The sequence below is a fragment of the Callithrix jacchus genome, chromosome 9 (assembly GCF_049354715.1).
Source record: "Callithrix jacchus isolate 240 chromosome 9, calJac240_pri, whole genome shotgun sequence".
Classification (NCBI taxonomy): Eukaryota; Metazoa; Chordata; class Mammalia; order Primates; family Cebidae; genus Callithrix; species Callithrix jacchus.
This window is the reverse complement of record NC_133510.1, coordinates 48,464,661-48,481,252: the sequence shown is the minus strand read 5'-3', so window position 1 is coordinate 48,481,252 and position 16,592 is coordinate 48,464,661. Positions and strand designations below refer to the sequence as shown.

At 39.4% G+C, this 16,592-nt stretch overlaps 1 pseudogene; it reads right to left on the bottom strand.

Annotated features, from left to right (window-relative positions):
* Positions 1-358: 358 nt before the first annotated feature.
* LOC118144452 (large ribosomal subunit protein uL2 pseudogene) lies at positions 359-1,130 on the bottom strand (annotated as a pseudogene).
* Between the last annotated feature and the right edge of the window lie 15,462 nt (positions 1,131-16,592).

The following is a 16,592-nucleotide window of genomic DNA, read 5'->3' as shown; positions in this document are numbered from 1 at the left end:
GAAGGATATTTTTGCTAGGCCAAGATTTCCAGTATCACTTTTTTCTTTCCTGTATTTTAAAGATGTTGTTCATCTCTTTTCCTGCTTGCATTGCTTTCAACAAGTGATCTGCTGTCATCCCTATTTTTGTTTTTCTGTACAAATGTATCTTTTTTATTGGCTTCTTTTAAAATTTTCTCTTTATCTTGTTACATGTGGTTAAAAATATATTTTTGGAGTTTCATTTTAGCTTCTTTTTGTGTCTTCAAGTTCACTATCATTTTATTTGCAATGCCTAAACATCAGGTCACCCAGGCCTGATGTTGCTTTCTTTTGTTTTGTTTTGGCATAAAGACAAACTTTATTGAGCCCCTCAGCACTAGTTCTCTTTCTCCTGTACAGTCCTGGTTCCCCGGAGACGTCCAGTTGGACCCGCAGCAATGAGACCCACTCTGCGGCCAGCAGGGACATCTCTGCGGATGGTGGAAGGCTTGACGTTGTGCTGGTGGTTGCCACCTCCAAAAGGATTCTCCACAGGGTTCATGGCCACACCCCGTACTCATGGCCAGCAGTTCCACTTTACCTTATATTTGTGGTAGGCCCGGCAGCCTTCAAGATGGGTTTGTCAATTCAGCCACCTCGGGCCACACCAAGCACAGCTCTGTTGGCTGAGGAGATAGATAACCTTCTTGGAGCCAGAGGGCAGCTTCACACGGGTCTTCCTCGTCTCAGGGACTGGGAGATAATGGTAGCATTGTTCCCTGATGCCTGGGCCGGCTTGCCACGGTCTCCAGGCTTCTCTTCCAGGCAGCATCTGATCGTACCCGCAGGCATAGTGCCCACAGGGAGCACATTGCCAATGTCGAGCTGGGCCTTCTTGCTGCAATACACACACTGGCCTGTGTGAATGCCCTTGGCCGTGATGAACAGCTCCGTCTGCTTCTTAAACCTGTACAGAACCCGGAAGCCCACTTTGACCAGGGGTGCGCTGCGGCCCAGGTAATGGATGATGTCCTTCATGATGCTCTTGTGTAGCCGTGTGGCTCGGCGAAATCCATGACGCGCAGTCCCGCAGCGCCCTCACGGTGCTTCACATGCGCGTGGAACACAGACCTGGTGCCCTTCCTCTGTCCATGGATCACGTGGCCCATGAGGACGGGTCCTGTTCACGAGCGTGGCCTAAAGAGAAAACGCGGCATCTGTGAGCTGCCTTATCTTCTAGGGTGGGGCCTGCATTTTTTTTTTTTTTTTTTTTTTTTTTTTAGTATTTGGTAGTTTTGATTTTTATGTTTGATTTGGGTATTTTAATATCAATTATGTCTCTGTTTAGTTTATTGTCTTTCTTCTAGCTTCTTAAATATGTGGAATACAGTTATCATAACCATTTTAATGGTATTATTTACTAATTCTATCATCAGTGTTGTTTCTGGGTTTTTAGTTAATTTATATCTTTTTTTAAATTACACTTTAAGTTCTGTGGTACCTGTGCAGAACGTGCAGGTTTGTTACATAACTGTACACCTGCCGTGGTGGTTTGCTGCATTGTTATCTCCTAATCTAATTTAGGTATTTCTCCTAATGTTATCCCTCCCCTAGCCTCTTGTCCCTTGACAGGCCCAAGTGTGTGATGTTCCCCTCCCTGTGTCCATGGGTTCTCAATGTTCAACTCCCACTTATGAGTGAGAACATGTGGTTGGTTTTCTGTTCTTTTATTAGTTTGTTGAGAATGATGGTTTCCAGCTTCATCCATGTCCCTGCACAGGACACGAACTCATTTTTTACGGCTGCGTAGTATTCCAGGGTGTATATGTGCCATATTTTCTTTATCCAGTCTATCATTGATAGGCATTTGGGTTGGTTCCAGGTCTTTGCTATTGTGAACAGTGCTCCAATAAACATATGTGTACATGTGTTGTTATAATAGTACCATTTATAATCCTTTGGATATATACCCAGTAATGAGATTGCTGGGTCAAATGGAATTTCTATTTATAAATCCTTGAGGAATCACCACACTGTCTTCCACAATGGTTGGACTAATTTACTCTCCCACCGACAGTGTAAAAGTGTTTCTATTTCTCCACATCCTCTCCAGCATCTGTCGTCTCCAGAATTTTTAATGAATGCCATTCTAACTGGCATGAGTTGATATCTCATTGTGGTTTCGATTTGCATTTTTCTAATTTCCAGTAATGATGAGCTTTTTTCATATGTTTGTTGGCCACATAAATGTCTTCTTCTGAGAAGTGTCAGTTTATATTCTTCTCCCACTTTTTGATGGGGTTGTTTTTTTCTTGTAAATTGTTGTAAGTTCTTTGTAGATTCTGGATACTAGCCCTTTGTTGGATGGAGAGATTGCAAAAATTTTCTCTCATTTTGTAGGTTGTCTGTTCACTCTGATGATAGTTTCTTTGGCTGTGCAGAAGCTCTTTAGTTTAATTAGATCCCATTTGTCTATTTTGGCTTTTGTTGCCATTACTTTTGGTGTTTTAGTCATGAAGTCCTTGCCCATGCCTATGTCCTGAAGTGTACTGCCTAGGTTTTCTTCTAGGGTTTATATGGTTTTAGGTCTTACATTTAAATCTTTAATCCATCGAGAGTTAATTTTTGTATAAAGTGTAAGGAAGGAATCCAGTTTGTTTCCTGCACATGGCTAGTCAATTTTCCCAACTCCATTTATTAAATAGGGAATTATTTCCCTTTTGCTTGTTTTTGTCAGGTTTGTCAAAGATCAGATGGTTGTAGATGTCTGATATTATTTCTGAGGCCTCTGTTCTATTCCATTGGTCTATATATCTGTTTTTGGTAACAGTACTATGCCATTTTGATTACTGTAGCCTTGTAGTATAGTTTGAAGTCAGGTAGCATGATGCCTCCAGCTTTGATTTTTTTGCTTAGGATTGTCTTGGCTATGTGGGTTCTTTTTTGGTTGCATATGAAATTTAAAGTAGTTTTTTCCAATTATGTGAAGAAAGTCAATAGTAGCTTGATGATTTTTATCTTTTTTGTAGGTTGTATTTCCTTATTTATTTGCATGCTTAATAATTCTTATTGGGATATTAGACATTGAGAATATCACCTTCTTGAGTTCTGTATACTTTTCATGTCCTGTGATATTTAAAATTTTTGTTTCTTAATAATTTCAACTTTTATTTTAGATTCAGGGGGGTATATGTGCCATTTAGTTATATGGGTATATTGTGTAACACTGAGGTTTGGAGTATGAGTGATCCATCACCCAGGTAGTGAGCATAGTAACTAATAGGTAGGTTTTCAGCCTGTGCCTCCTTCTCTCTCCCTTCTAGTAGTTTCCAAGGTGTACTATTCCCATCTTTATGTCCATGAGTACTCAATATTTAGCTTTGACTTATAAGTAAGTACATGCTGTATTTGCTTTTCTGTTCCTGTATTAATTTGTCTAGGAGGCTTTCAGCTGCATCTGTGTTGCAGAAAAGGACATGATTTCATTCTTTCATGGCTGCATAATATTACCTGTGTGTATAATATATTATATATGTATAATCACATTTTGTTTATCTAATCCACCATTGATGGGCACCTAGATTGCTCCCACATTTTTGCTATTATAAATAGTGCTGCAATGAACATGTTAGTGCAGTGGGGTTTTTTTTTTTTAAAGACCGATTTAATTTTTGGGGGGTTATAGCAAGTAATGGGATTGCTGGGTTGAATGGTAGTTAAGTTTTTATTATTTTGAGACATCTTCAAACTGCCTGCCACAGGTGCTAAACTAATTTAGATTCCCACCAGCAGTTTATAAGCATTTTCTTTTCTCTTCAGCCTTATTAGCATCTATTATTTTTTATATTTTGAACAATAGCCATTCTAACTGGTGTGAAATGGTATCTCCTGGTGATTTTGATTTGCATTTCTCTGTTAATGATGTTGAGCATTCTTTCATATGTTTGTTGGCTGCTTGCGTTTTTTTTTTTTGAGATGGAGTTTCGCTGTTATTACCCAGACTGGAGTGCAACGGCACGATCTCGGCTCACCGCAACCTCTGCCTTCCGGGTTCAAGCAATTCTCTTGCCTCAGTCTCCCGAGTAGCTGGGACTACAGGCACGCACCACCATGCCCAGCTAATTTTTGTATTTTTAGTAGAGACGGGGTTTCACCTTGTTGACCAGGATGTTCTCGATCCCTTGACCTCGTGATCCACCCGCCTCGGCCTCCCAAAGGGCTGGGGTTATAGGCATGAGCCACCGCGCCTGGCCTTGTGTATCATTTTTATTGACAAATATCTGTTCATGTCCTTTGCCCACTTTTTAATGGGGTTGCTTCTTGTGTATTGAATTGTTTAAATTCCTTATAGATTCTGGATATTAGATCTTTGTCAGATGCATAGTTTGTGAATGTTATTTTTTTCCTATTCTGTGGGTTGACTGTTTAGTCTGCTGATAGCTTCTTTTGCTGTGCAGAGGCTCTTTAGTTTTATTAGGTCCCACATGTCAATTTTTGTTTTTGTTGCAATTGCTTTTGAGGACTTAAATTGCTTGCCAAGGCCAATGTCCAGAATGGTATTTCCTAGGTTTTCTCATAGGAATTTTATAGTTTGAGGTGTTCCATTTAGATCTTTAATCCATCTTGAGTTAATTTTTGTTTATGGTGAGGTCTATTTTATTCTTCTGTATATGGCTAGCATGTGATCACAGCACTGTTTATTGAATAGGGAGTCCCTTCCCCATTGCTTGTTTTTGTTGGCTCTGTAGAAACTTAGATGATTTAAGGTGTGCAGCTTTATTTCTGGGTTTTATATTCTGTTCCATTGGTCTCCCTAGAATATTTTTGTGCCTTTTCTGGGATGTAGTTAAGTTACTTGAAAACAATTTGATCCTCTTTGGTTTTGCCTTTGAACTTTTGTTTAGGTGGCAAGGCTGCATTTAATATAGGGTTAATTTTGTCCCATAACTGAGGCAAATCTTTCTGAGGCCTCTATCTGATATTTCTGAATTAGAAGATTTACCACTTTGGCTAGTGAGAACAGGGACTATTTCTGTTCTTGGTTAGCTCCTAGGATTGTTCCTTTTAATTCTTGCACGTGGTTCATTTCACCAGACCTCACACTCATGTTCTCATCAGTACTTAGCTGTAGTCTTGAGGAGCATCTTCTGCAGATTTTCTAGGTCCTCTTATTGTGTAACTCTTCTCTAAGCCTCTGCCTAAGGAACTTCAGCTCTCTTGGCCTCTCTTGGCTCTTAGTAAGGGCTTCTCAGCTCAGGCTAATTACTAAGATTTTCTTGTGTTCCCTTTCTCTGTGTTGTGGCCTGGAAACTCTCTTAAGAAAATACATTGAAACAACTGTAGAGCTCACTTTATTTCTTATCTTTCAGGGATCTATGTACTTTGTTAATTAACATACAATATTATGGAAATAAGAACTAAATTGTGATTTTCTTCTTTTGTCCAAATTCCTGCCTAAGGGGCCTGAGGAGTGAGGCCCTACAAACAGAAAATCTCATCACAGGAGTTTTATTTTAACCCTATATTGCATGGTCTGCTTTCTAACCTGACTGTGGCCTAACATCACATAATAAATAGGCAAAGAAATAAAAATATTTTAACCCCAAACATATTTCCTTGCCGTATCTTGAAATTGCCCTGCAAGTTTGTCTCTTGTGGGAAAAATCCACATTCTGTAGAGAATCTCCTTTCCCCCATTTTATTTGCTTTTTCTTCATACCCAGGAGATAATCAACTAAGAGCTAGACACCCTTTTACCTCTGATAAGAAACATTTTACAACCTTTTCCTTCTGAAGTCCACTATCTGAGAGCTTCCTCTGCACAATAAAACTTGGTCTTTACAACCTTTTGTATTAACCTAAATATTTTCTTTCTATTGATCCGGTCTTCAGGTAAACTCAACAAATTGTCAACTGGAACATTTTTAAATCTACCTATAACATGGAAGCCTCTGCTTTGAGTTGTCCCGCCTTTCTGAACCAAACCAATGTACATCTTAAATGTATTGCTTGATGTCTCATGACTCCCCAAACTGTATGAAACCAGGCTGTGCTCTGACCACCTCAGGCACATGTTCTCAGGATCTGCTGAGGGCTGTGTCATAAGCCACAGTCTGTCATATTTGGCTCAGAATAAATCTTTTCAAATATTTTATGGAGTTTGACTCTTTTCATTGATAGAAACCATTGCTTTATATATTTTGTTTGTTTTTTAGTTGTTTGCAGCAGGAAGGTAAATCGGGTTCTTGTTCCTCTGTCTTGGAAAGAAGTAGAAGGCTCCCTCTGTCATGTTTTTGAAAAGAAAAGGAAGAAAGCACCCTATTCCTTTTAATATGGAAGAGAAAACCGTTTTCCTCTCTTTTCAATTACATTAAATGTACTCTGGGCTATAAGGGAAGTAGCACGATCATTCTGTAATGGATGTAAATGTGCTGCTTTTAGCAATATTTTCTTTCATTCTTTTGCCATATATAATTTTGAGATAAAAGATAATGTAGGGGTTGATGGTTCAGTTTGAGGGACTAGATGTTATTCAGGATGCTAAGTTTATATGTTTTTAGGATAAGAATTAGACAGTCCCCAAATGCTTTTCCCCTTTGAGGCACATTCTTTGATTATACTTGTATGAATGGAGTTTTCTCTTTCTGAAATTTTATGGATGAATGTTTCTTTATTTTAAATCACTATTCTAATCCGGATTGTTCGTTTCAGTAGTCTGGTGGCAGTTTCAGTGCTCTCATGTGCTGCATAATGACGTTTCAGTCAATGACAGACCATATGTACTACAGTGATCAGAGTAATGGGCTATACTGCACTAGATGTGCAGTAGGCTATACCACTGAAATTGCCACCACACAAGTAAAATGACTGGGTTTGGGTAGGTATACTCTATAATGTTTGCACAGTGACACAAAACATTTATGAGAAGGTATCACTATTGTCAAGGGGTGCATGACTGTAGTTACTTTCAAAAGTGGTTTGGAAGCAGCATAGATTTTTGTCTACATATTTTTGTGGGTTATTTAAAAAATATATGTATTTTTTTCTAAATACTAATTGGATGGAGAATATCCAAAAAAACCATTAGGATTTTCATATGGTTTGGCTGTATCCCCACCCAAATCTCATCTTGAATTGTGGCTCCAATAATTCCCACATATCATGGGAGGGACATGGTAGGAGGTAATTGAATCATGGAGGCAGGTCTTCCCACATACTGTTCTCATGGTAGTGAATAAGTCTCTCGAGATCTGATGGTTTTATTAATGGGAGTTCCCTGCACAAGCTCTCTCTTGCCTGCTGCCATGTAAGATGTGTCTTGCTTCTTCTTCACCTTCTGCTATGATTGTGAGGCCTCTCCAGCCATCCAGACCTCTAACCTCTTTCCTTTATAAATTACCCAGTTTCAGGCATGTTTTTATTAGCAGTGTGAGAATAGACTAATACAGTACATTGGTACCAAGTAGAGGGGCGCTGCTGTAAAGATACCTGAAAATGTGGAAGTGACTTTGGAACTGGGCAACAGGCAGAGGTTGGAACAGTTCAGAGGGCTCAGAAGAAGATAGAAAAATGTGGGAAAGTTTGGAACTTTCTAGAGACTTGTTGCATGGCTTTGACCAAAATGATGACAGTGATATGGACAATAAAACTCAGGCTGAGGTGGTCTCAGATGGAGATCAGGAACCTGTTGGTAATTGGAGTAAAGTTCACTATTGCTACACAAAGAGACTGGCAGCATTTTGTCCCTGCCCTAGAGATCTGTGGAACCTTGAATTTGAGAGAGATAATTTGGGGTATCTGGTGGAAGAGATTTCTAAGCAGCAAAGCATTCAAGAGGTGACAGAGAAGAAGAGTTTGGAAAATTTGTAGCCTGACAATGCAGTAGAAAAGAAAAACTCATTTTCTGGGGAGAAATTTAAGCTGGCTGCATAAATTTGTATAAGTAATGAGGAGCCAAATGCAATTCACGAAGACTGTGGGGAAAATGTCTTAGGTCATGTCAAAGACCTTACTGGCAGCCCCTCCCATCACAGGCCTGGAGGCCTAGGAGGAAAAAATATTCTTTTTTGGGCTGGGCCTAGGGCCCCCCTGCTCTATGCAGCCTCCAAACATTGTGCCCTGCCTCCCAGTTGTTTCAGCTCCAGCTGTGGCTAAAAGGGGCCAAAGTACAGTTGAGGCTGTTGCTTCAGAAGGTGCAAACCACAAGCCTTGGTGGACTACAAATGGTATTGGGCCTGTGAGTACACAGAAGTCAAGAAGTGAGGTTTGGTAACCTCCACCTAGATTTCAGAGTATGTATAAAAATGCCTGGATGTCCAGAAGTTTGCTGCAGGGGCAGGGTCCTCATGGAAAACCTCTGCTAAGGCAGTATTTAAAGAAAATGTGGAGTTGGGGCCCTCACACAGAGTTCCCACTTGGGCGCTGCCTAGCAGAGCTGTGAGAAGAGGGCCACCATCCTCCAGACCCCAGAATGGTAGATCCACAAACAGCCTGCACTGGGAAACAAACAGTGTGCCTGGTAAAAAAAAGCCACAGACACTCAACACCAACCTGTGAAAGCAGCTAGGAGGAAAACTGAACCCTGCAAAGCCACAGGAGTGGAGCTGCCCAAGGCTATGGGAGCCCATCTCTTGCATGACCTGGTTTTGAGACATGGAGTCAAAGAAGATCATTTGGAACTTTAAGGTTTAATGACTGCCCTGTTGGATTTGGACTTGCATGGGGCCTGTAGCCCTTTTGTTTTGGACAATTTCTCCCATTTACAATGAGGGTATTTACCCAATGCCTGTGCCCCCCTGTATCTAGGGAATAACTAACTTGCTTTTGATTTTACAGGCTCATAGGCAGAAGATAAGAGTTTGGACCATGGACTTGTGAGTTAATGTTGAAATGAATTAAGTCTTTGGGGGATTGTTGGGAAGACATGATTAATTTTGAAATGTGAGGACATGAGATTGGGAGGGGCCAGGAGTGGAATGATATTGTTTGTTTGTGTCCCCACCCAAATCTCATCTTGAATTGTGGCTTTGATAGTTCCCACATGCTGTGGAAGGGACCTGGTAGGAGGTAACTGAATTATGGAGGTGGGTCTTCCCTCATACTGTTTTCATGGTATTGAGTAAGTCTCATGAGATCTGATAGTTTTATAAGTGGAAGTTCCCCTGCACAAGCTCTCTCTTGCCTGATGCCATGTATGACATGTCTTCCTTCTCCTTTGCCTTCCACCATGATTGTGAGGCCTCTCTAGCCATGTGGAACTGTGAGTCAATTAAACCTGTTTTCTTTGTAAATTAGTCAGTCTTGGGTATGTCTTAGAAGCAAGAGAACAGACTAATACATATTTGAATTCTCAATCAACAATGGAGAGGAAAAAACTATTATTATTATTGCTGGCGATGCAAAATATTTTGCTGCTAAATTTGGGTCCTTGTCTCATAACCAGGAAAAATTTGGTATACAGACACATTGAAAGGTGAGGAGGATGGAATTTATGTAGCTAAAGGAAAACTCTCAGTAAAAGGAGGCATACTGGATGCAGGTTCCCAACTTACAAATTGTAAACCACACATGAGCTGAAGAGGCCAGGCTCCTTCCCTGTATAAGATTCAAGTTCTGGGTGGCTCCATCTAATTCCCCCAGTGCATGAGGATCTCCAGTCTAATGTGGGCATACCCAGGCAAGACCCCATGCAGGCCCCCTTATCTGTACAAAAACATCTGGTGTATATACTTGTGGGGCAGGTCCAAGATTCTCTGGTGGACCTTTCCCTGTTTGCCTATGCATTTGGCTGTCTCTTGCCTCTATCACTGGTATTGTACTGATATCATCCTAGTGTTTATTTGCACTCTGTAGATTTCAAAGTGTTTGTTGTTGTTGTATGTTTTTTGAGAAAGGAGCTTGCTGTCATCCAGTCTGGAATGCAGTGGCATAATCTCAGCTCACTGCAGCCTTCACCTTCTGGGCTCAAGCAATCCTGCCATTTCAGCCCTCCAAGTAGCTGGGACCACAGGTACATGCATTATACCCAGCTAATTTTTGTATATTTTATAGAGATGGGGTTTTGCCATGTTGCCCAGGCTGGTCTCGAACTCTTGAGCTCAAAAAATCCATCCACCTCAGCCCTCCAAAGTACTGGGATTACAGGTGTTAGCCATTGTGCCTGGCATGTTTTTTGTTTGTTTGTTTTGAATGCACTGTTTCTTCTAATTTCTACAGTTATGCTGGAAGTATGTATTGTTACTCACACTGATGAACCAAAAAACTGAGAATAAGTAATTAGATGATTTGCCCAAGGTTATGTTGGGAATCAAGGAAGTTGCCCAGTTATTTTGATTTGAAATTTATTGCCCCCCTGTCTGCCTCACTGTGCCTCATGACTTTAATCTGAAACTGGAAGTCATCCTTAGAATCAAGGTAGACATGTCAAATAAGCCATATTTGGGGGTCAATCTTTTTCAAGGGGCGCATTTAAATAGACCTGGTATCTTATTAATTGAAATTTAAATGAGTATCACCTTGAAAAGACTGCAGAATTGCTTAAGATGGATCGATTAAAGTGGATACCTATCTCTGTTCTCCACTGATGTGCAGAACTTTAAAGTAATCACCTTCTGGAAACAAATTAAATACCTGAATACCAAGTGTTAGTTCATTACAATTCTGCTTTATTAATCACCGGACTTCCTGGTATTTAATGAATATTATACTACTAACTGGTATGGGATGAGGTGTCAGAATTGTGTTATATTTGACTTGGAAGTAATAAATTCAGCCAATCAGTGGGACAATCAGGGAAGTTTTCTTCACAACTTTTTCAAAAAGCCTACTTTATGAATTACCAGCTTAAAACTTCTCTTCCATTTGAAGCTAAAGAGACACGTTTTTTTATTTGTTGAGCATCTACAGTTTTAGGTGCTAGTAACATGGCAGCAAGCAAAACAATGTTCCTGTCTGTATTGACTTTACATACTAGTTGGAAATATAGTCAATGAAAGCAACAAGCAAATAGATATCTAATTTTATGGCTGTTAGGAATAAGTGCTAGGAAGAAAAATAAAGCAGAGTAAAGGGAGGCAAAATGATGGGGGATATTCTTTTTGAATAAAGTTAGGGAATCAGGCATGCGAGAATCTGGGAATAGAGCATCCCAGCAGGGTAAGCTGAACGCTTAAAGACTCTAGTGTGAGAGTTTGAGGTGGATGTTTGGTCTGTGAAGTAAATAGCCAGGACTAGTGTGATTGAGCAGAGTGATGCAAAATATTACAGGATGAGGATTGAGTATTTATGCAGTACATATTTTAAATATTTTATGGTTTGAATGCTTGTGTCCTCTGTAAAGCTCATATATTGAAGCCTAATCCTCAAGGTGCTGGTATTAAGAGACAGCCTTTAGGAGGTGATAAGGTCTTGAGGGCTCCACCTCCATACGTGGGATTGTTGCCCTTAAGAAAGAGGCTTGAAGGGGCCCTTTTGCCCCTCTGCTGTGTCACAATGCAGCAACAAGGCCCTATCTATGAGGCAGAAAAGGAGCCCTCACCAGACACCAAATCTGCTAGCACCTTGATGTTGGATTTCCCACTTTCCAGAACTGTGAGCAGTAACTATATGCTGTTTATAAATTACCCAAAGGTATTTTGTTATAGCCCAGATGGACTAAGACAAATATATTTGTACAGATTTATGAGTTTTATCTTAAATCCACTTAAAATCTCACTTCTGCCATAAAATGGACTCTTTGAGGGTTGATACTATTTTACTTACCTCTGAGAGTGGCACGAAGTAAGTTTTCAATAAATGTGAGTTGAATTAATTACTGAACTCAGCAAGATGTTGAGACATTCTTATTCAGTTTTCCATCCATCTGCTACTGGTACTAATGGTTCTGAACATTCTAAGGCTTTATATGAAAAATAATGGTTTTTGAATTTTAAGAAAACGATGTTGGATGCTTTTTAATCTACTGGGGCCCAGGTTCTTTCTTAACAAAATTAATTAAATAATTTACTAGTGACAAATTGATGTTCAATTTCCATTTGTTGAGCATCTACAATGTACTATCTTTTTGCTATTGGGGATAGAAATGGGGTTCACATATGTTTCCTCCTCTTCATTGCCTACTTTGGCAATGAAATTCCAAGGAATCCATTGCCTAGCTTTGAAAAAATAGGTGCAGAAAATTACTGTGAAACAGAAGGAAAACTTATGGCATTGAGCTATGGAAAAAGTTCTCTGGGCCCAATGGCAAAAGAGTGACTGATTCTACCTAAGAGTGAGAGGCATTGGGATACTTTTAAAAGAGCAGACTTGGAAGAATGAATAAGAATTTATCAGGAGAAGAACATGGGTAATTAAAAAGAAGAATGCCATTTTATGTTGAGAAGCACAAAAGTAGAAAATGTTCAGTCTGTTTAGAGAATGAGGAGTTATTTGGTGTAATGAAAACATAGGGTAAGTGGAGAATATAGGGAAATGAGTTTGGAAAGTCAGATTAGCTTCAGATTGCCAAAAGGTTTGAATTTATCCTATAAATCCACTGTCTCCAAAATGAGCCAAATAGACAAAAAAGATTAAAACTTCTACTCACATTCATTTTTTAAAAATTAAAAATAAGAATAACATTACACTTTACTGAACGTTTTGTGATGTACTTGTTTTCTCTTCTGCCAGGGTTTCTGTAATTGGTTTATGTCTTATGGTTATTGTTGACCAGGTGGTGTTTCTGACAAAGTTGTTGCTACCTGCACATGCACATAGAAACTTACAGAATAATGGTATGCACCTTGGAAGAGTACTCAGAAGCACTCCCTCAAGATATGCTGTATCACTAATACTCATGATGGAATGGAGTAGGATGTTGCATAGAAAAACATGAACACTGACAACACTAGGTCTAAACGTTATTCCTAAGGGCCCGAAGCTGAATGTTTCTGGATTGCTTATTTATATTCTTCGTATTTTCCTTCTTAAATATATATAACAGATCTTTCAATCAATGTAAGACAAATTCTAAGTGCTAAGAATCCATCGTTCTACAATTAAATTGGCATTATTCTTCATTTCTTATTCATGCATAATACTGTTGTAAATATATGGCTTCTTAGATTAGGTGAAATACAGTAGATAATTGGACAGTGTGCCTTGACCCCATCTACATGTGAGACAGCTATGTGTTACAGATAGTACATGTGATAGCTTAAAGAAAGAAAGGAAATTCCAAACATAAGCAGTTGATTGGTATGGACTTACTTGTTAGTTTTCTGTAAGCACATTGTGGAGCATCACAGCTTATATGTGCCTGGTTATATTAATCACTCCTCACAAAATAGACAAGTGCTTTCAAAAGATTTGTACAAAGAAACCATAAATTGAAGGTGATGTAAATAATGCAAATACAAATGAGCAATTAGACAATAGTACAGCTTTAAACTTCCACTCGTAGTTCAAATTCTTCTTTAGACCCACTCTCAGGTAAGAAAAATGGGTAATCAGAGTTGACAAAAGTTAGCCTAATACATTTGAAATTATGTAGAAGACTATTTAAAACATTAATTTACATCCACTGTAATTAACAATCATCTATTTCTTAAGTGTGCTTAATGAGATGTTAGCGATTGATTGAGATTCATTAATGCAACTTATAAATAAGTGAATATTATCAAAGATCCTGCTTTAACAATCAGCTGATAGGTATATGCGATCAACTTTATAAACAAAGACAGGGTAGGCAATTTACAAAACAAGAAACAAATTGGCTATAAACATAAAAATGTACTAATTAAAAAAAATTTTTTTTGAGGTGAGATCTCATTCTGTCACCCAGGCTGGAGTACAGTGGTGTGATCATAGCTCACTGCAACCTGGAACTCCTAGGCTCAAGTGATCCTTGCTCTTCATCCTCCTGAGTGCTGGGACTACAGGCATGCACCACCACACCACCACAGCGAGCTTGCCATAGTTTATTAGGAAAGTTTATGCATTTGTCTCTCCAACTAAACTGTGCCCATTCGGAGGAGGGTGATTCATTTTTGCAAGCTTTAGCTGCCACAGTACCCACTATTCAGGAGGTTTCAGTAAATGTCACGTAAATAAGGTTCTGGAATAGATAACTTACAGTTTTTAATATCAGTGGATTGTTCATTTTCATTTAGCCTTGTGATGCTGTTTTATGTGTAAACTTGGCTAGGTGATAGTATTCAGTTTTATTCAATCAAATGTTAATCTAAGAGTTTCAGAGAAGATATTTTGTGGATGTGATTAAAGTCCATAATCAGTTGACTCTATATAAAGGAGATTATCTTAGATAATTTGGGTGGCCTAAGCTAATCAGATAAAAGGCCTTAAAATTAGAACTGAGGGGCTGGGCGTGGTGCCTCATGCCTGTAATCCCAGTATGCTGGGAGGCCAAGGTGGGCAGATCACCTGAGGTCAGGAATTCAAGACCGCCTGTCCAATATGGCAAAACCCTTTTTCTGCTAAAAATACAAAATATTAGCCAGGTGTCATGGTGGATGCCTTTAATCCCAGCTACTCAGGAGGGGGAGGCAGGAGAATTGCTTGAACCTGGGAGTCAGGGGTTGCAGTGAGCTGAGAATGTGCCACTGCACTCCATCCTGGGCAACAGAGGAAGACTCTGTCTCAAAAAAAAAAAAAAAAAAAGAAAAGAAAAAAGAAAAGAAAAAATAGAACTGAGGTTTCCCTGAGGAAAAGGAAATTCTGCCTATGGAGTACACTATCTGCTTTAGCCTGATAATTTCTAACCTGCCTTTCCTGATGACCTGCACTATGGATTTCTGACTTGCCTAGCCAGCTCCTACAAATCACATAGCTAATTCCTTGAAATAAATCTTTTATACACACACACACACACACACACACACACACACACACACCCCAGAGTTCACTGGAGAAACAACCAGTAGGAGATTGTATATTCTGGTGGTTTGTGCACTGGGCCCTGACTGATACAAGCCCCTTGCTAGTAATATAGCTCCCACTTACTAAGTACTTGTTATCTACCTGGTCTTGTGATGAGTGCTTTGTATTCATTATCTCAGTTCTCGAAAGAATGCTTAAAAGTTGAGATTATAATCCCTGTTCTGCAGTGGAGGTAAATTAAGTTAAGAGCCAGTCAGTAGATTTTCTAAGGCTTCCATTAAGTGTCGGAATCAGGATTCAAATCCAAGTTGGTCTAATTCCAACTCTTGGTCTTAACTTTTATGCTACTGTGCCATGGGAGTTTAATGTTACAGTGTAAATTATTTTATCTAAATCCAAATCCTTTCCATTCACGTGTTTGTTTTTATAGTTTCCAGAACGGAAAAGCCTGATTCACAACTGGACCAAGTCTCTAGCCCCTTCCTTTGGGCAGAGGACTTGTCACTTTGAAGTGGTGTCATTCCAATCAATCTCTGTTCTTAGCAGGGAAAATATTTCTAGGTGTCTCTCTGAATTATTTAGATTTTTTGGTATTTAGGTCGTGTCCAGTTCAAATTAATCAAGAAGATGGTATACCTAATATACCCAAGTGCACTCAATAATTAATCAAGGTAACTGTATATACTGTCTTAATGACAAATAATGCCTTCAAAAATACATTATTCTTCTCAGATATACTCATACTTTCACAGGTCAAATGTGTTCAGACACACACACACACACACAGACACACACACACACACACACACACACACAAATTACCTTTAAACCAGAGTGGCAAATTATCTTTCTGTACTGACTTATACTAGAAAACGGACTTGCATTGGTGGATAGTGTGGGTTGATAAAAAGATGACCTTGGGTTGACAAAAGATGTTACAGAATGTTTCTAACTAGAGGTCTTAAATTTTATTTTTTTTTTTTTTTGCCACAGGGCCTCACTCTATCACCCAGGCTGGAGTGCAGTGGCACCATGTCAACTCACTGCAACCTCTGCTTCCCAGGTTCAGCCTGTTTTCCTGCCACAGCCTCCCGAGTAGCTGGGACTACAGGCACGTGCCACCGTGCCTGGCTAATTTTCGCATTTTTTGGTAGAGATAGGGTTTCACCATGTTGCAAAAGCTGGTCTCAAACTTCTGACCTCAAGTGATCTGCCCATTTTGGCCTCTCAGAGTGCTGGGATTGTAGGTGTGAGCCACCATGCCCAACCTCTAACCAGATGTCTTCAGACATATTATACTTACCTCATTGGCCTCAATTTACATTCATTACCAAGTGAGGAGATGAAGTGAGCTTATCTGTGAAGTCTCTTGTAGCTCTAAGATTTTCTGTTACTGTTTTAATTTAAAAATTTCAGTAGTATTCATCATCTTGTCTCCTATTTCAGAGATACCCTATCCCCCACAAAAAAGTACCTATCTTTTTACAATGGTTTTTTATGGGATTTACCAAACTATTCTGTTGGCCTACTATCATTCTTCCCCACTAAGTCTTGTCTTCTCTAAATGGGAAGGAGATGAGGATACCTTTCTTTTTAAAAAATCTTTTGTTTATTTATTTATTTATTGAGACAGGGTCTCACTCTGTTGCCCAGGCTGCAGTGCAGAGGTGCGATCTTAGCTTGCTGTAATCAGAAAAGAGCTGGCGTTTTACTAATGGATTGCATAAAAATTTTGGTTTTCACTATAGAAAAGTTCC